We start from the raw sequence: 21,281 nt of genomic DNA, 5'->3' as shown, positions 1-21,281 counted from the left end.
AACTTCTTTCTACTTTCTTTTTACTCAACTTGCTGCTCTTCCACTCTGCTTGCCCTATTTAGAATATGCAGGCTTGTTTTTTTTTAACCACCATCAGGAGGGGAAAGAAGAGAATCATGCGAACTAAACACATAATAATTAGCTTTCTCACTGCTGCTTCACACTTAGTTATGTTCATCACCATTATACCCTAATGGTGATCATTTTGCAGCCTTTCAAACTTAGCACTCCTCCTCTGTTCTCCGCCCACCTTTTTGTTTGCATCTGCACTCGTTCTGCGTCTCTCTCTCCCTCTCTTTCTTCTTCCTAACATTTCTTCTTTCTCCAAACTCCTACACTTCCGTGCCTCCTCTCCGTAGGCTGAGTTCTTCCCTCCTCCATACAGTAGTTGCAAGAACTCTCCACAAGTCTTCAACATGAGGTATGAACCAACACTGCCCCCTAAAGGCTGCAGGATTATGGAAGTGGATCACGTCCAGGAAGGGACCTTGTTTCTGCATATCACAAAACTTGTTGTGTTTTATTAATCTTGTGTATTTCCTAAGGCAATAAAAAAAACCTCAAACTGTGAAATGCATGGAGCATGTTTGAAAAAGCTGAGTTTTTGTGTATGTGCTTTGAACAATGGTGTCATTCTTGCTTTTCCAGTAACACGAATGACCTGCAGTGTTATACCTAAATAATATAAACATGCTAAAATACTTACTTTTAATTTGCCATCAACAGATTCTCAGTTAGCATTTCATCCTGTGAAATTCATTCATTTGAAGAGTTGTTAAACAGCGCCGCTTCTTTACGGCAGTCTCAATTAAAATATGCTGACGAGGACGTTTAAATGACCGTCTAATGTTTGAACATCCATTGCAGGTGAACGGTATTTTACCATAAGCCAAACCGTTAACCGCCAAGGGAAGGGCTGTGATATCAAAATGACTTCAAGTCCAACAGTGACGATAAAAGACAAACTTGAAAAGCTCAAATTCCTCATTTGGTATCTTCAAGGATGAGAAGGCACGATTAAAAAAAGACTCACTTTTCGTCGTCGGCTCAAAGTTTAGTCTTGACAAAGTCTGTTTATCCGAAATTTACACTACAAAGAACATCCAGCTATCTGACATTAATACGTGTTGATCTGCAGTGACAGTCATTTGTTCTGTTGTTTGTTTAGTCAGATAGTGGATATGACTTTGGGCAGCTTTTCAGATCCCATAAAAAAATAAATAAACGAAAAGTTAACTCTGATGGATGTGGACTTGCATAACAAAGGACGTGGGTTTTTATTTTCATGCGTAAGTTTAATTAACAGTGACAATTTGGCTGAGTAAACTCATTTTGTAAACTTACTTGTGCCTTCATCGTCATTCTGGGAGCCATACTGTTCAAATCATGCACACTGGAAGAGGACGGGCGCTGACAAGAGAAGAAACACGTGTGTCATGAATACTAAAGCAAATCTACAAAACATCCTTTCTTATGATATGTAGAAATCTAGTTGTTAGTTGCTGGTGTTGTGATATTTTCCAGTGCAGTCACACACATCTGCATTTCTATTACTGCTGCATGGAAATTAGCGTTTGGCCCTCTGCACAAAGCAAGGCACTGCTGTATACGTTACGCTGAACCTCGGCCACCTACACGTCATTGATATTCAGTATTCAGGGCGGTTTCTGAGCTGCATGCAGAGTTGGCACACTCCTTCATTACCAACAGCATCCGTGACTATTACGATCTCGGCCACGTGAGGTTTGTGGCATCTGCTGTGAGCAACACGTACATCAGGAGTTCCTTGAATTTAAAATGAGACCTGAATAATGAGTTACTTCTGTTTAGGTAACATCTGCTTTTCTTTGAAGTATCTTTCATCAGCAGTTTTCACTGACAATGGCACTGTGACAACAAAGGCCATAGGGGCATAATGCTTTAGCTTAAGGTAAGAAAAACAATGGGTACACGGCCACAAGAGGCTTTGGGAAAGTGATTACCTGTGCAAGATTCATCATGTTTAAAAGGAAGGAGCTGCTACGGTTTCCTGATCTTTGCTGTATTTCACTGTTGTGGCATAAGCCTTCACATAATGTTTATTATGGCTGTTGTAACCCTAACAGCTGTGACTGATGGTGTGAGAAAGGACGAGAATGTCAAATGACTCATCATCATAAAGATGCAATGCTGTGTGCACCATGTAGCAGTGAGTAAGACTACCAATTAGTCAATCCAAATGAATCTTGCCACTGGCAGTGAGTATTAAGTATCCCAGATCGAGTTCCGTGAATTACTCATTTACATTTATACTTGTGCTTGTTTGTAAATCACAGGAACATTTGAATTTTACAACTCAATGGGTTTGGCAGCGTTTCGGTTTTTTTTTTGTTTTGTTTTTTTGAAGGCGGCAGTTTGTGCAAGCAAGCGCTCAGATCCTTGATTGGACTTGTAAATTTAAAGGCTCTGAGAGCTCCGTTATTTGTAAAACAACTGTGAACTAATGGCTGGGCATGAAAGGCAATGAAACAGATTCATTGGTGTTGGATAAATAAATACATGTTCCGACGAAACGCGAACACACCGATGAGCATGCAGAGACTCATGCATATTCCAGCTGATAGTGGATTGAATGATGTTAAATTATCCATGAACACCTTTGAATCTCTCTCGCCATGAGGCAACAGCATTTACCCTTCTACCAACGCTACCACGCTTCACCCCAACACTTAACTAGGTCCAGCAGAGCCTGACAGATACATCTCATGCTTTTAGTCTTTCAGTACAAACAGATACAGGAATACGTGCGAATGTTGACAAAAATAACCCTTGAATCTCAGTCTTTTCTAATCATATTAATATGTTGGTTGGCTGGCTTCAAATTTGAACTACTGTACAGGCTAACACCGTGTCGGTTTTAATTAAAAGTTGAAGTTAACATCCCCGCCTGCCCAGACTTTGAAGGAATTTACCGAATGTGTTTTTGCCGAACAACATGATGCCACTGTGAAAGTGATCTTTAACCTTTTGTATAACAAATCACTTCTCTAATTAGACACTTGTGTGTTGTTGTCTTAATTAGTGCAGGAACTGTTGAGCCAGAAATGTGTTTTTGTTACACAACCTTTGACAACCAAAATCTAATCAGTTCAAGTGAAGTTTGTGTTTGCCAAGACAGTTAATGGGTTACTAGATTTGTTGGGTTAAAATATTTTATAATTGCCTTCAAATTTCTAAAGTAGCAAACATGATTCCTCTTTTCTTGGGGCAGCATTGTGGTCAAGAATGTCAACGTGAGTTCAAGTGCTTGTAGCACGGCAAATGAAGAACTGGAAGAACGCAAGGGACCAAAACAAATCCTTTGACTGTCAGCAGCAACGTCGTTGCCATTGTTTCTTTTCACCGCCTGCGTAAGAGGAGTGAGAGCCGAAGCCGTCAACGGAAAAGGCAGCCAGAAATTATTTCACTTAATCTCTTTACGCGATCATCTTTCTGGCAGAGCCGAGCGCAGCTACTTTCATTCCTTTATTTCCTAGCAAATCCCTGCACATTTCCAATAGTGCTACGGTGTTTGGCTGTTTAACACTGATAGTAACCCTAATTACCAACTCTCCCCAGACAACATGGACCCGTGTGCTGTGTCATTCGTTCTCCTTGTAGATCTCCGTGACCCCCGGAGGATTAGGAAGCGACCCCTGCCTCAACAACAGCACTGAAACACCACCTAATGAGACTAACTCACACACACAAATACACATACAGTACACTCGAACAGAGAAAAAGGGATGGGAAGTAGTGAATATAATGCCAGATGCATTCTAGGCCCAATTACTGAACGTGTGGTGAGGCTCTGTGTTGTAAACGATGCCGCTCTAGTCAGGGCTGATAAATCTTGCAGTGGCTTTAAGCATTAGTTAAAAATGACAAATTATTGTTTTTGCAGAAAGCATATGCAAGTTTATTTTTTTTTAAGTCAAAAGCGAGTTAGCTAACTTTAATTATTACTTTCCAAGAGTAGCTCTAATACCATGAACTAAAGTTCAAGATCAAATGCCATTAACTTTTATGTTATAAAACTTAACTATGGTATGAGCTAAGCACTAATATAAGTTTAGTATACCAGCAATTATACAGCACAAAACACAAAATCCGGCTATAGTTAATGGGAAAGTCACTAATAAATGGCACTAGATGATAAGTCATGCAAATAACTTGTCACCCAAACTTACAAATGTCCATGTTTGTACGGGAGCAATGGTCAGTAGTCTGCAAACTCATTACGCTACATCATCTGGGAACCATGTTAAAAAATAAATAAATAAATGTTTAGAGTCAAACCATCTCTAGGTTGTTGAGATATAAGTAGGAAAATTGACCTTGTGATTGAACAAGAGGAAAAGTCAAGGATCACTACATCCTTTCAGATTCTTCCTCTGTGTAAATGAATAAATTTTCATCGAACAGAAAATACTCGATGGGGAAGCAAGCGACCGATATCAACCAGCGACCGTTATTTCTATCCCATTAACTAAAAAATAAAAACAAAGTGGTATTTAAGAACTGAATGAGGCACATGTTAAGTAAGTATTATACGTGCGTGGCTTCTAAAAGTTCACTATTCAGTACACTCTGAGCCCTCAACCTCAAGCTCAGACTGAAACATTTGTAAAAGGGAGACAAACAGTCCTGACCTCTGACAGCTGAAAAGTGACGAAGCACATGTAGCACAGCACAAAGCCACATCTACAGTTATTGTTTTGGTGCCAACATGGCAGAGCCAATAAAACTGTCATCTAAAGGACAGGGGGGAAGTGGTGAAGAGAAAGTGTGCTGGGCGCGAGTTCAACATTTTTTTATTTTTTTTTTTTTGGAATCACCAAAGAAAACATTTCTGTTTTATTTGATGATTTATGTCAGAGCTCGATTGTGGGCAGAGGGAAGAAAGCAAATGGCAAAGTTCGTAAGCGCCAGATTTGAAGAGTGCTGAAGAAAAAGACAATGAGACATGAGTAAGAAGAGAACAACAGATGAAAACGAGGCAAGGAATAACAATCAAAGATGAGAGGAACATAAAAAAATACAGCTTCAAAGATCTTCAGTGATTCATGTTGTGGAATTATTATTGTGTATTGCAGGGGTAATTACACAATTTGGCACAATTTCATGCATGTATGATGCAGTTCAGTGTATTTTCTGACAAAAGGGAGGATTTTTATAACAGTGGCAATGAAACATAAAAAAAAAAATACACATTTGGCTTTAGATTCACGTTCCGTTCTTATGTCAACTCTACTAAATCTCAGACAGTATAGGTCTCCTGTACAAACACAATGGGCAATAGCCGAGTATGATACAGAGGCCTCCTTGAAAAGTACAAGCAAAAGAAACAAAGGAGCAAACTAAAAAATGTGTCAGAAAAAGGATCCAAACCCATTAAGTGAAAATAGAGAATATGGGGTATAGAAAAGAAGATTTGCAAGTGAGGAGAAAATCTAAATCCACAAAAATGCTGATCCACAAAAAGGTAACTTTTGCAACATTTGTCTTGTAAATTATATCTTAATTATATGTGAGTAGATTGATAAATAGATACAGAACTTATCTATGGCAAAAATGTTCAAACTATTTACACTGTTAAAATGATAAATGCATATAAATGCAACCAGTATGTGTTCCATTTCCTTCGTCTTTTGAATTCTGCACATTTTTTTCCTCAATGATCTAAGCACTTAGCATAGAGAGTCTGCTAAGGTCACACTCCTATTTGCAAAAGGAACCTGAGGGAGTAGCGGCATGTGAAGGAATGATTACACTAATTCACACATCACACCTGGGAGCTGCCCGGTGTTATCACACCATTACACTGCAGTTCGGACAAAGAACTGAGAGATCCAGCTCCACATTCACAGTGAGACCGGCTTGCGGCAATGGAGGCTTGTGCAAGCAACATATGTTTAGGTTCATTAGGATCGGCGTGGGGCCTTACGTGGTCCTGTCTCATCAAGTACTGTCCTGCTGGCAGAGGCCGCTGTGGCCATGGAGTGCCTGATCTGCAACAACGTGTGTCAGGATCCAATATTTACCCATAAGTGGTTTTAATGTTGTGGCTTATTCGGCGTATGTCTGGGATGAAAACAGCTTTACACACTTTACAGAACTGAATTCCACCAGAATATCTCCATGATGCTATTATTATTGCTATGATCCTCAAGTATGAGCCTTAATAAATATGCTACAGTCTGTTGAATGCGAGCCAGTCATGCCCAGGACCGGCTGTTACAGCGCCATCTTTTTGCTCTAAGGAAAAAGAGAAGTCGCAAAAACTCCACCTTTATTTATTTTCACCATCTAAACGGAAGGTGATTTTGCCCCATTTATTTCGGGACTCCTCTGGAGTGTGTCCCCGTTTTCATATCCGTGCTTTTTCCTTTCAATCCAGTGACATTCTGCTAGAAGGGCATCGTTGACGCATTACTTGTATGGATTAAATCAAATCTGAAAAATGCTAAAATAACTTTAAAGCTATCAACGCGATGGAGTCGGGGACTGTAAAAAGTGCCGCTGGCAAAGTTTGCCAGTGTTTCTGACACTTTAGAGATTCAGCCACTATGAGCTGCTCATACATTTACAAAATAGTGAAGGACGGTGTTTATATAAAAGAGGGAATGGATTTTTTTTTTTTCAAACCAAAACAGGCCAAGAAGCTGTGGAGTGATGATAATAGTAGAGGGAGAATGAAAGTAGAAAAGGTCGGCATGAAGTCAACAGCCCAAAGTTACCTCGTACCATCTTCTTTCACCAACATTACCAATTACAGTCACATTCATTTTTCAGCATAGACAATGTATTATTATTACAATTACAATTACACATAGAAGTGTTCCCCTAGCACAGTGGTTCCCAAACTTTCTCTGCTGGGCCCCCCTTTGGTACATAAGAAAATCTGGGCAAAGCAAGTAGAGCTCCCCCTGGTGACTGGCTGCAGTATAGGTTATAAGCTCCACCCCCTCCATGTTAGTGGATGGGACTTGGGCCAAACTAAAACCCTAAAATACATGTCAAATTAATTTCTTTCAAGCATGGTTCCTGTCATTTTAGGTAGTTAATATAATGCTGATGCATGTTCAAGTGTCAATTTTTTCGATAAGTTTCGTTTTAGTTATTTGACGCTATAGAAAAAGGATGTGACATAATAGCGACTACCAGTGTCCATGAAACCCGTTCTGTAAAGCTACATAAAGCTCCGTAGGGCTGTGTTTGTGTTGGTGTCCATCTACGTCAAGCTCACACTGAACTCTGCAGTTTAAGTCTGTCGTCAAGTGAAGTTTTGCACAAGACTGTCAGCTTAGTTACACCTGCATGACTACTTCTTCATAGCAACATGGATTTCCAAGAATTAGCTCTTCTTTCCCTCACCGCTCTCTATTTGCAAAGAAAATACCTTTCAAAGACATCACCATTGTGTCGTAAGAACCAAAGAGGTGGACGGTGTTGCTGACAAGTTGAAACCAAGGTCTTCAAGAAACCCTAAAACTCGCGTTGCTCTGGTTTCAACTTGGGATTCTTTTTCTTTTTTTTTTTGGAATACAAAACACTAAAACATTTTCAAAGTAGGTGTTCCACCTCTTTGCTTTTGATCAGCCTCTCTGTATTCTAGCAGCTTCAATAGCAAGGGCTATCAGTCCATTGCAGAGATGAAAGGATGAGAGGTGACCTTGCTATGATGGGTAAAGTCTGCTGTTCCTGGTGCTGGTAGTAGTTCCATTTATCCCTTTCAACAAAACAAGGAAAGAATGTAAATGCAGAGGTCCTTCTAAAGAGCAGAGAGTGAGCAGTGATAAGAAAAAAAAACACTGCCAAGCATATGCAAAACAGCTATAGAAGACTCTGCACTGCATCAAAATGAGACATGTGGTAAACAAGAAAAAGCCAGCCGACGGCAAAAGGGTATCAAAGGTCATCTGAACCCCGTTTCCCAATACTGCTCTTGACCTCTGCTAATGACTGTTATTTAGACCACATCTTCCATTTTTATGTGTTATTACACATGCGGCAATAGAGTTGGTGCAACTCCAAGGGCACCTAAAAGTTAAACATTCACAGTACCTTTAACAAGCTTCCTGTTGGCTATTCAGCATTTCTTTCCGCCACTGAATACAAAGTAGAGAACCTGTTTGTATTAGGGTGATGCAGGAAACTGTATACCGATATACTCGTCATCGACCCGTATTTACAATATAGTTGAGTGATTTCATGCAGAGAGTTCCTGGCCCAAGCGAGAGAGTTCAAGTATGTCGGGGTGTAATGTTAAAATGGAGCGAGAGATGGACAGACGGTTTGGTGCAGCAGCTAATGCAGACGTGGTATCGAACTGTTGTGGTAAAAAAAGGGAGCTGTGCTGTAAGGCAGAGCTTTCAATTTCGCTCCATCTTCACCTATGGTCATGAACTGTGGGTAGTGACCGAAAGAATGGCATTGCGGTAACAAGAGGCTGAAATGAGGTTCCTCCAAAGGGTGGCTGGGCAGAGCCTTAGAGATGAGAAGGGTGAGGAGCTCAGACATTTTGATGCTCTTTCGCATCTAAAGGGGCCAGCTGAGGTGGTTTGGGCGTCTTGTTCGGATGCCCCCTGGGTACCTCCCTTTGGAGGTTTACCGGGCACGGCCAGCCGGGAGCAGAGCCCGGGGCAGACCCAGAACTCGCTGGAGGGATATATCTTGTCTGGCCTGGGAATGCCTTGGGATTCCCTGGGAAGAACAGGAATGTGTTGCTGGGGAGAGGGATGTCTGGAGTTCCTTACTTGGCCTATTTCCACTGCGACCCAACGTCAAGGACAGCGTGACGACTAATAACCCTGAACATGTACAAACAAGTTTTAGACTTTTTTGGTGAAACGAATCCCTGGCAGCCATGTTGGCTCCTCATTCCAATTAAAAGCTGTATTACTGCATGCTGAACCATGCAAAAATATCTGCCTGTCAAATGGGATGACTGCAAATAATGCCATAGATTTAAAATAAATAAATAAATAAAACTGCTTATTTTCTGGAGAGCTGACGAGTAGGTTACTGTACGTCAAGATCCCACTGATAAATATAGACTATACTATTCACTGCACTTGTCAAGAATGTCACAACTGATCTATATTCTGTCTTCAAACTCCCAAAATACATCTCACTGTAGAAGGTTCAGAGCTAATACACAAATGCAGCCTCTATCATGGGTTTGTCATGTCGTAAATTACTCTCACTTAGTGGGAGCTGCAGGGAAGATGTGTTGTTTCAAAGAGAGTCTACATAATGGAGCTGTTCATTATTAAACAAAAGCCTAAATGGAACATGCATTAGGGGAAATGAACACACAGAGGTGTTCGCTGTCAGTTCTTTTTCCACTACGGCTGATAACGGGACTGCTTTTTATTCTGAAAAATGTAAACTTTTCAAAGGCTGCAAGTGACCGTCAGGCCACGAGTCTCTTACGCACGGCCTGATGGTCAAAAAAAGAAGTCAAAACTTCTGCACTGAAATTAGTTGAAAGCTCTCGGTCTAGTGATTCCATCCATGGGTGCTGGAGGAAGAAAAAAAGTGATAGGTTTTCTTACAAAGTAGGCCAACTTTAATTGAATCAGAGTAAAAGGAAAAAGGGTTTTCAATTTGTTCATCTTAAGGCAATGCGAGAATGGTGCAAATTATTTAATTAGCGATGACTGCCGTGGTGAAAGACTTTCTTAATAATTTTGATTTACCTCAACGGTAAGCCTGGAGTTAACAGAGAACATCCTAGTTTTGCTTCTCTGCGTCTCTTCTGAATATAGCACGCAGGCAGAGTCAATTTATTTTTGACTGGGCCTTATGTGGGAGCCAGATGTAATGAGAAGGGAGACGTAACAACCGTTCTCATGGCACTCCAGATAAGGAGCCTGCGGAAAATTATTTCTTTCTCCATCTTCGGCTTTTTAAATGCACTTTCATACACAGAACTCGGGGAAGAACCACGAGCAACTTTAAACTGACAAGTCTGAATTTGGGCCTCAAAGCTGCGGACGTTTCACTTCAGCTGACTCATTTTCAGCTTTGCATGAGGTAATTCAGCATCACTTCGCAGCTTGAGACAAGTCACAGAGTCGAACGGAAGCTGTAAAAAGGTTACACGTGAAGTCACAGGCAGACACTTGAGCGGACGAAAAGCACTTTGCACAAATTTAAGACTGGGAGGTACATCAAAGCCGTGAGATTCTGAGCTACTTAACGCACATCTCCTTAGCCGACCAGAATTAAGAGTTCATTCAGAGCGCTGTAAAAACAAGAATATAAAAATAAGAATTCAAATTAATGTTTTTATCTCCTAATACTCTCCATTAGCTTCAGAGCGAGCGGCACAATATACAGGCTAATTCCATGGTAGTGAGGGTTAAGCTTTAGTGTGTGCACTTAGTAGATATATGCATACATACTGATGCACATTAATACTTAATGTTTACTATGGCATGGTGTATACCCCAAATCAGCAGCATACTTTATTCCTACAGAATGCCCTTTAGCTTCCAACTAAAAATGTGACCCACACACACGTATTTGGAAGACGGTAAATCCCATCAACCTTCTGATATATGGCCATGAACTTTACTTTATGGCTTTGACTTTACCCCCTGTGAATCATGTCTCGGTCCACAATCTTACGCAGCATTAGCGTAGCTGATATGACAACCCGGCTAGTCACCTGAGGCAGTGAGAGATGAGAGGGGCACTAACGACCGCAGAGAGTAGCCACTGCACTTTTAGTGGTAAAGTTTCCCCTCAGTTCATATCTCTCACACCCAGTTTATTCTCCGGGCAGCAGAAGATCAAATCCCGCTGTGGCAGTGATGGATTAAGCACAAAATGCTTACACATTTTCTCAGTAATGACAAAAGAGATCGGAGCTGAGATATGAATTATAAACTCATAACAAGGTAAAGCGTGACATTGGATCCGGTTACTAAAAATAATGGCGGTGCCCTCGAAGCACCCTAAAGTTTTCAGGCAGGTGACCAGGACCTCACATGGCACTCGTCCTCTTCCTCCGACTACTGAGCCGCCCAGGCAGGCAGGACAGCGAGGAGGAAATCTGAGCATTACTCAACCCCACCTAAGGCTACTGAAGGGAGGCCGAGCCTGAGCTTAAAGCAACTAAGTACAACTTTCTTAAACAAATTAAGTATCACACATTGCTGATTCAGCCAAAAATTTAAAAACTCAGGGTTTGCCAACAAAGCTGCTGAGACACACTTTGATGCAGGATTTTCACTGCACCCTTGTAAAAACTCTGACGGGGAGAGTAAGGCTAAATGTGGTGAGGGGAAAAAAAAAAAATCATATCCTTTTGAAAGCACAGAGCACTGGAGACTTAAGAGCGGAGTTTCACCAAAATTAAAATAAGACGACTGGTGACAAGATGTTTAAATGTCAACACCAATCCCCAAGGTGCCTTTGAGAAGCTGATTCAACCTTTAGCAGGTCAACTGCAGTTACTAGTAATGTGTATATAGAACCATCTCATTTCCTACACATATAGCTCCATTTATTTTACTAGATAAAATAGAGCTATGTTTCATCTTAGCTGAGTCAGGATGATAATACCTCCTGAGCATATTGGCTGGATGGCATCTTAACCGTGCTGCTTCATTGATTCAAGGTAATAAAGCACTCACACCCGTGTCTGCTTCCTATATGCCCATTACAAGTCAATTAAGGTTTAAAAGGCATATAATGATCTTAAAATGGGGGATGATTGAAGGTAAAATTAGTGCCTGGTGACTACTGTAAGTAAATTTATACATCCATACAATCTGTAAACTGTCCTCAGTGTAAAGGGCACGTCACAACAACATTTCAGTAGATCTGCTCACAGAGGTAAAGCCAATTTTTCACGTTTTGTTCGGCAACGGAAAACTTTGACGCGCGTAATGATGGTGCCGACCAACAGCATCCTGTCTCGTCAGCGCCGACCTTTGAGAAGACAAAGAGCCACCCGCAGCTCATTAGATGTGCCGCACGATCTGATTTCTACTTAGAACTGCCGGGTAACAGAGGCAGGTTTGGTCGATGTATGAGACGGAAGTCACCGGCATAAACACGTCCTTGTGAGAATATATATGTGTGTGAATTTATGGTGAAATAAGAATGGCACTGGAGCAAATTAGCTTGCTAAATGACAGCTTGGAGAACACTTTCCCTTCTTTAGTAGCTCAATAAATAGACCATAGAGAAAATAGACTGGAAGGGGGAGATGCTGTTAACAAGTTCACCAACAAGCCCTGCAAGGTGTCCCAAGACCACCGAGTTTCTTGAAACAAATAATGTGCAGGACATGTGGCACTTTCTGGTATGAACAGGCCTGAACACATAAATTAGTTAACTGTTAATTTAGATTCAATGACAGAAGATGCAAGGAAATTAAGTTTTTAGAGTAAATGTAAGCATTTAACATAAGAAAATTACTTCTACTGCATCTGTAGGCTTACATACGGTACACTTTACTTGTGTACATATGCAGAGGCATCTGGAATGTCATTTTCAAAAGCATCTGTACATACTATACGCAACTACTGTATTTAAATAGCAACATCTATTGACATTTATTTTAATTATCAATGTACCCTGTTAAAGAGTGTGGCTGACCCTATCCTAAAAACATAAATCAGGTTGCTTCCCTCTCACAGTCAACTGTGTATTTGTAATCCTGTTTGCAACACACACACACGCACTGTCATAGTCATTGACAGGCAAGGCTAAGAAGACAGCGAACCAAAGTTGCACACAGCTGCTTATGCATGCTGCAAAGTAAGCAGTGTACTCGGAGCTAAAATTGCATTGCGCTGTACACTTGCAGAAAGTTGGCAAGTGCATGGTGTTCAAGCAAGGGAGAGGAGAGAGGAGAGAGATGCATGGATGAGAGGATCACGGAGGGCAAAGGAGAAGGAAGGAGGGGGGGAGCGGTGTGGGAAGCTCAACAAATTGGATATCAAATTAGATTATTAGCTTGGACATGTCTTTTAGTGCACTCAGGCTTTCTCACTTTGTCTCCATCTCCGCTGTTCCCCGTCACACCTGACTAAGAGACAATAATGTGAGAGGGGTAGTGTGCATTTGGCTGCAGTGAAACTTTATCCTTGGACACCTTCCACTTTGCACGCAAACAGATATGCGCACACACACACACACACAAAAAGGCATACACCTCGGGAACACATTCACAGAAGCACACACAAAGCTGGAAGTGTGTCAGCTCCACTGAGGAAAGAAGACAGGCAATTCACATGCAACGTCACCTCCCAGCTCCATTCTGTTACGTCTCGCTTTCCATTTTTCAACTCAGCAATACGGAGCGTAGAAGGGCACAGTCTGCCTGGCCTCACAAAAAATAAAATAAATAAATCTATCAGACACAATAAATTTTACCCAATAATTTAAAATGCATTTTAGATATTTCTGATGTAATAGAGTTCCTCTGTTGACATAGTAAGTGTGGGGCTTCATTGTAGCCCTGGGATAGACTGGCGACCTGTCCAGGGTGTACCCCGCCTCCCGCCCGATGACAGCTGGGATAGGCTCCAGCTCCCCCACGACCCTCCAGAGGAGAAGCGGTTACAGAAAATTAATGAATGAATGAATGAATGAATTGATTTTGCCGTCATTCATGCTGTTGTCAGGGTAGATTGTTATTGCTCTTCACCGAGGCAGAGTTCAAGAGCAGGCAGTGGATTTTGAAAGCAGATCTAAAAATACACACATAAGAAAAACCTCACCACTATCCACCAAGGGCAAAAAGAACCATTTGGAGCAGCTCGCATAAATTGCACTAAAGCAGACACACACAAAGTCAACTAAATGTTTGAATCTTAATACAGTGGCCATCAGAGTGAGACAAAGGAGAGAAAGACACAGGGCTGCAGTGAAAAGAGAGAAATATGTGGAATAGAGTAATCAATCGGGCTGAACAGTGCAAAGCTGAGGTCGATATCCATCTGTAATTCCAGAGAGAACCCTCATGCAAGGGTTTATCAACGTTTACTAGACCATGACCCCAGTTTTAGTAGCCATAATTCTCCTGATTGCAGAAATGTGCTATGAAATTGAATATGGTATCAATATTTATTCCACTTTTCAACTGTATTATAGAAGCACCGTGTCAAACATTGATTTTACTGGAAATGCTTCAAACTAATATAAATATTAGAAACTCAACCCCATGTGGATAACAGGCTGCCATGCAAGGTCAATATGGTGAAGATGATGAGGACCTCACCAGTAGAGTTTCGTCACTCCATCGTCAAAATTAAATCTATTACAAATAATCATTCCCAAAGTCTTCAATGAAATAGGAAAGTTTCTCACTGACTCTGACCAAAGCACTGGAGTTGCAGCCTAATTCTATACTTCTCTATTTTATACAGAATTTGCCCTTTGACCCTCAACCCTTGCAAACACAACACACAAACCAGTAAATCCAAACAAACACAAAGAGAAAACACAATCCCAAACCTGCAAAATATCCGTAGCTGCAGCAAGGATGTGCCATCATAAGGGCCCATTTCTTTTTTTGCTTTACCATGTGCTTTCATTCGGTATCAGCAGAAGTCAACACAAGGGGCAAAAACAACCTCACCACTGGGATCAGGATGGATAGAATTGGAGAGAAGCGTTTGTCGCAGATACCCTCTTGTTATTGTTCCTTAAGGATGAACTAGCAGGACATGCAGATCACTTAGTGTTGCAGTCAAAAACAAGGAGCCACATTCTGTTTTGAGTGATTTCACAAAAAGCCTCAAACCAAATATGATTTCCCCTGTGAAGTCATGGCACTTGACTCGCTGTATGTTTGTTGCCATTACCCTGCAGGAAGCGCTTTAGGCCAAACATCGGAGGGGGAATAAATATAAATTATCGCTCCAGACCATTAATGCAATGAGGCAATTGGTTGTCAGGCACATAACAGCGCCATGCACCTGTCTAATTGATCATCTCAACAAATAAAGATTTTTATTTATTTTTTTGCTCACTACGACTTCTAAAATCTCCCACAGACAATCCCAGAGGCCAAAGTGAGGCCCTTTCAAAATTAAAGCACTGAAATGCAAGGCAGAAGAGTCCTCCCTTGCTCTACGAGACTATATAAATTCTCTTTAATGGCTGTACGACTGAAAGGAGCCAGAAACACTAGAGGAAGTTAATGTTTGAGCAGGTCGCCACAGGGACGCTGATGCTCAATATAACCCCCTTTTTCACCTTCGGAGAAGTCTTGTGATCTTTCCATCTCTCCTCCTCTGAAAGCAGACATTGTCACGCTTTATACTACCGTGCCTGCTGGCAAATTTGTTAAGGGTCATGCTATATTTGATGTTTCTCTACACAATCAGACGAGGGACTCATTGGCAATTGAGCTATTCTGACATTTATGCGAGAGGTTCTGGTGAAAGGACATCAAAGAGGTGATTGGTACAAAAGCAGGGCCGGGAGACGGGAGATGACGGTCTCAATTATTGGAAGTAGTTCAGCCTAAACAACAAGAAGGGTGAGGATTACAGAAGCATACGATACTGCCTTGTTGGTGTAAGGCATTTCAGTTCAGCCAAGTTGTATTAAGCCATCTTCCTCCTCTGAGAAGACCAGCAACAATGGTGGCAATGTGGCAAGGGAATGGGTGCATGCGACAGACACATTCCACTTCATGTGTGATGTGCCCAATATTATTCTAAAGCTGCCATTTTAATTTAAATAACTGTGACAGGACCTCAGTCCCAGTGGTGTTTTCAAAGGCAATTCAGAGCATGGGTGACTTTTAAACATTAGCACACTGTTGCAAAACTTGGCTGATATAAATGAGGGGGAAAACATATTTTTGACCACAGTGCTTCATGGGAAGGTTGGAGGCTGCCTGAGGCAAAGCTGATTTCACAGATTTTCAAAGCCATTCTGGCTTCCACAAAAGGGTTCCCTTCTCAGCTAGCCAGGCCCATTTATATGAGAAAATTACAAATAGGTCCATGTAACTGTAATGAAATAAGGGAATCTAAGAGACGGTGCGAAGCAGAAATATACTCTACACATGGGTGTATGCTGCAGAAACCATCTGGTGTCTGACTCTGAAAGCACACATTGCAAAGTCTCACTCCTGTGATGTTCGCTTTTGCAGGTTCTCCCTAATAAATTTATAAAGGAACCAGATCTCCCTTTTGACCTGAATCATATCTATCCGCTATCTAAAACTTGTTAAAATTCACAACTACTCACTCATCCAACTCAACATGAATGAAAGGTTTTTAGAGAAAGAAAATATTCTCATGTCAGCATCTCCCACTGAGGCACCTTGGACCCTACACAACACACTCAGGCAACCTCATTGTCTGTTCTTTTGGATGTGGCTGCCAAGAAAAGAAAAAAAAAAAAATCACAGTTCACAGGAATGCAGTCAGTAAGAGGAATAAAATGCTTCCTGGGCCAAATGAGACTCGGGGATCAAAGCAGCCCCACAGGTAGAAATTAAATCCCTATTACAGAAATGCACAGACAGACAAGCACAATTATTATTTTTTTGATGACACACCCTTCTTCAGTCCCATTCACACATGCACACATAAATGTGGAAGTATACACTGACTGCGCCAAAAAGACACAGGAGGGATTTGCCCAAACGAGCTGCGTGTGAAAGACGAGTGTTGAGTGTAATCCCTGCAGAAGGTAAATAGACCAGGGAGGTTTTATATAGAAGCCAAGGAGCAGAGCTGTGAGTGTCACCTCCTGCTGCGGCTTTGAAGACTGAGGTTGGAGAGCACAGAGCCAGATAGGACAGGGGAGAACAGGGAGAACAGGGAGCAAGCATCTGTTTTTTGGTTTGGTCGGTCGGGCTGTTTTATCTGTCTATCTGCCTGCCTGCTTCTCAGTCTGTACATCGCTTTCCCTTTTCTGTCTTGTCCTATTTTCCTCTGCGTCTTTGTCTGTGTTGTTCTCTTTCTGGCTGACTTTTTTTTTTCTCTGTGAAGATAAGATAAATCTTTAATGATTCTCTCTAGAAACTTTTCCAAATGCAAAAAAAGTCACACAATAAAGCGGGAGGTGGGGGCGCGAAATATAAACATGAAAACAGAGCGTAAGGAACTGGGATTATATAAAGTTGTCTGAGTTGTCATATGAAAATCTTTCAAACCCAGAGTGTTTCTCCAAAACTTGGCACGAACTAAATGAAATAACCACTTTCTTTCTCTTGCTAGATAATGAATTATGATGCCGTGCAATGGAGAGGGGCAAATAAACTCAGGAGGATGGAGTGGTTTGTCAAAAACAAGCAGCTTGTGTTTACCAATCACACCGGAGGATGTGAGTGTCAGAGGTTGAGTACGGACCACTGTCAAAAAGGGTCCGGGCATTTCCTTTTGCATGGCACGAATTTAATTCACTGTCAGGTTTTGATTGATCACTTCCTCTGCAAAGAAAGTGAAAAGCCCTGCCGACATACACCGATCAGGCATAACATTATGACCAATATTGTGTAGGTCTCCCGTGTGCCTCCAAGACAGCTATGACTCATTCAGAGAATGGACATGGGCCTTCTGAGGGTGTCCTGTGGTGTCTGGCAACAGGATGTTGTTAGTGGGGGCCTTTGGGTCCTATGGGTTGAGGGGAGGGTCCTCTGTGGATCATTCCACAGATACTTGATCAGTTTGGGATCTAGTGAATTTGGAGGTCAGGTGCTGTTTTTCATGTTTTTTTTAGTTGTTCAAGGAGTGTCACTAAATGCCAGGTTTCCCAGCACAACAATGAATTGTCACAAGATGGTCAATGTTATTTACTTCTCCTGTTAGTCGTCATTATGTTGTGGCTAATGGAAAACAGTGCTAGTTTAAAATATTTGTGCAATTTCAAGGGCTGGAAAGTGGTGGGAAGGTGGGACACCACTGTTTATATCTTGGCTCTAGACGTGTCAGTATTGCCGCCGAATCTCATGCATACCTGAGCTAAACATTGAACTATACAATGTTAATGCTTATACAGTGTGCCAAGACATAAGGGGATTAACAAATGTTCAAGTCAGTTCTGACAAATGAAGCCCCAAACATGACACTTCGTAGCTTTCATTGAATGGCTGCTGTATGGAGAGTAACAGGTCTTTTTATCTGCTGCTTGGTGGTGGAGGATAGCAAAAGATGTGTCCAGAGCTACTGAGAGAGATCAACTAATAATAATAAAAAGAAGAAGAAGAAGAAGAAGAAAATCAATATTTGGTGTGCTCAACACCATTTGCATTAACAGATAGTTGGCAGTTGTGGTGCAAGTCCTTCTGGGGATTTAAACTGTCTCAATTGCTTCCGTCTCTTCACATAATCCCAGACAGACTCGATGATGTTTGGAACAGGACTCTGAAGGCCATGACATCTGTCGCAATACTTCCTTTTTACCACCGACAACAGTTATTAATGACTCTGTAGCATGACAGCATCCTCAAACACGCAGCCAGAGTGATTGTGGGACTGATGCCTCCCTGCTGGAACTGAATGATGGACAGTGCCTAAAACTTTTGCATAAATGTTCATTTAATGTCACTTTGTTTTGGTTTTTTTTTTTCTACATATCGGAGTAAAATTAATGCACCTCCTCCCATGTCTTTATCTGCACTGCAACACTTTCTCCTTTCCTGAACCTCTCCTCACCGTTTTCCCTCCCGCTGCCCCTCCCCGTTCTCCCTTCATCTCCCACGTTGTGAACCTCCACCCCACCCGACCGTCTCTCACTCTGTCAGCAGTGAGATCAAAGCATCGAGACATGGGGTATTTAGCCCATCGTTGGTCCTGCTTGATCAGCACCTTCTCCTGTTGGCAGATTGACAGAAGCTGATATTCATCTAGACACACACACACAAACACAGATTATTAGAGAAGTGGACGGAGACATGTAAAGAGAGCGAAAGATTGTACACGGTAAGAGATACAGGTGTTTAAACAGCTATTTATCTCTGTCATATGGATGTTGATATCTTTCACATACTTCGCTTTTTACAATTTCTAAAACTTTATACAAACACACACCCACACAAGGAGAGACGCACACCAAAAAGGACTCCTAAGCCTGCAAGGAGAAAAAGAGGACGAGTTATTGGCCTTTAAAACGCAGAAAGTGCTGATGCCTGCCATCGATTGATATCTTTCATCTGTTCGATGGGGCGAATGCATGCATAATCACAATTACAGGGGGCTCTGATCTTTAATCTAGAGCCGATTTATTTTTGTCGATGCCTTTCATTTATATTCATCAGCTCTTTGAACCTGAAAAGGTAGATTTCCTTCCACACCCTTGAGGTCAGATGCTGCTTGCTATCACCACACGGGTTCATTTCTCTATTACTATATTCATCCATCCACCAAAATCCAACCATATCTCAGGAATGAAATGTAGGAATGACATTAGACTGAGGTTCCTGTACCAAACACCGAAACTAAACTTTCTGGAGGGAAAAATAGCTGCCTCGTCGAGTTTCACAGCCTCTCATTGTGAATACTCCTGTTACTTCAGTTTCAAAGTAGTTTCATCATAAAACGGGAGCCTTCCAAATATCCAAAGAGAGCAAAGGAAGAATCCATAAATTAGCCCATTTATTACTCTTTCATCAGAATTGCCAATGTCAGCTAGTGTCTTAAACTGAGGGGAAGCAGAGAAGAAAGACGGAGGATTCAAACGGTTTCCCAAAGGAAAGGGAGGCAAAAAGAACGAGAGGCTTCAATGTCTCAGCACTAATTGACCTGAGCCTTTGCAAATTGTGTGTGAAGATGCCTGACGCACAACGACAGTCTAGAAAGATATTTTTTTTAATCTTGCAAATTTAAGACACACAGGCACACAAAAAAAGGATGTCTGCAGTGCTTTGACCCAACAACCTTCAGAATTCAGAGTTAACATACCTTATATTATGAAAGAAACCACTCAATCAATCAATCGACGCGTGTTTGGACGCTGTGGAGACGTCTATGGAGTATTAGTGACTAAGCACCGACTTCCATCCCTGCATTTTTCTCCACTCAACCTCCAGTGTGCCATAGTTTTTAAGGGCTGTGGTAAAACATGACAGGGTAGCAAAGCAATTCTATAAAAAAAAATGCAATTACTGTAATGGGTATAGCACATCGTTCAATTTCTGTATAAATGGGGGACCATTTTCCACAGCACCTCTGTAGCCTTTTCACAAAATGCTCTCACGAAGAAAGTGCTATGGGCAGTTAATATTGACAGAACCGTTTGGCAGTGATGATTGTGTTATTAATGAGATTGTGTTGGGGGTAAATAAAATATGAAGAGAGACACCCCGTAGCAGTGAGCTTTAAAACCTGTGAATAAAACTACTGGGTAGCTGGCCTGCAAATGGAAGCTAAAGATGAAGAAGATTGAACCCTTCCAAATGGAAATGTGACAAGATATATCTCACACCTGAATAGAGTAAATTGCCAAGTGAGGCAACGAGGAGTTTTGGACCGAAAATTACTACAAGGCTCATTTACAATATACTCATATTCCACCACGATGTCTTCTGGCATGAGGAAAGGGCGCATGTACAAACCAAGTAAGTTTGATTCACCAAAACACTTAATAAACTATTGGTGTTAAAAAGAGGACTGGAAATGAAGGAGTTAAACGTGAATCTTTCTTACTTTCCACCCCTTACCACAGACAAACAGTCATAATGATGGAAACCAGCCCATGATAAAAAAAAAAAACCCTCATCAATATGACAGCTGGAGAAATCATCTGTGATGGAGCAGCCGTGGCAAAAACCACCTGAGACTCTGAGGATATTCTACTTCCACCGAGCCGTGCATCACCGAGAGATAAAAAGACTGAATGAAGCGCCCGCATTTCCATCTTTTTAAACTACATTCATGGATGTCTGTCCTCTCATCTTTTTTTTTTTACACTCATGATGACTCACAGAGCAAGCGAGAAACAGGGACAGGAGCTTGTTAGCTTGTTGCAAATAATTTGTTAGCTCCGGGTTTGCAAGTTGTCAAATCCGCCTTTGCTAACAGATGTGAGAACACACACAGCCTATCGCCAATTAGACAACATCAGCAGGGGGGGCCCGGGCGCAACTTGTTGTGGCAGGAGAAATTAATTAAAACATCTACCGGAGCTTAACCATAATTTTAATCATTGCCGTTCATGTCATCACGGTTCATTCACGAGTCATCCATTGCAAATGACTTATCAGGATCCGCATCATGCAAATCGTCTTCCTGTGAGGTGACAGCGCCGGCGCTCTGATGCACCCCATGAGGTTTGAT

Source organism: Chelon labrosus (assembly GCF_963514085.1).
Source record: "Chelon labrosus genome assembly, chromosome: 17".
NCBI lineage: Eukaryota > Metazoa > Chordata > Actinopteri > Mugiliformes > Mugilidae > Chelon > Chelon labrosus.
This window is presented reverse-complemented; position numbering follows the sequence as displayed.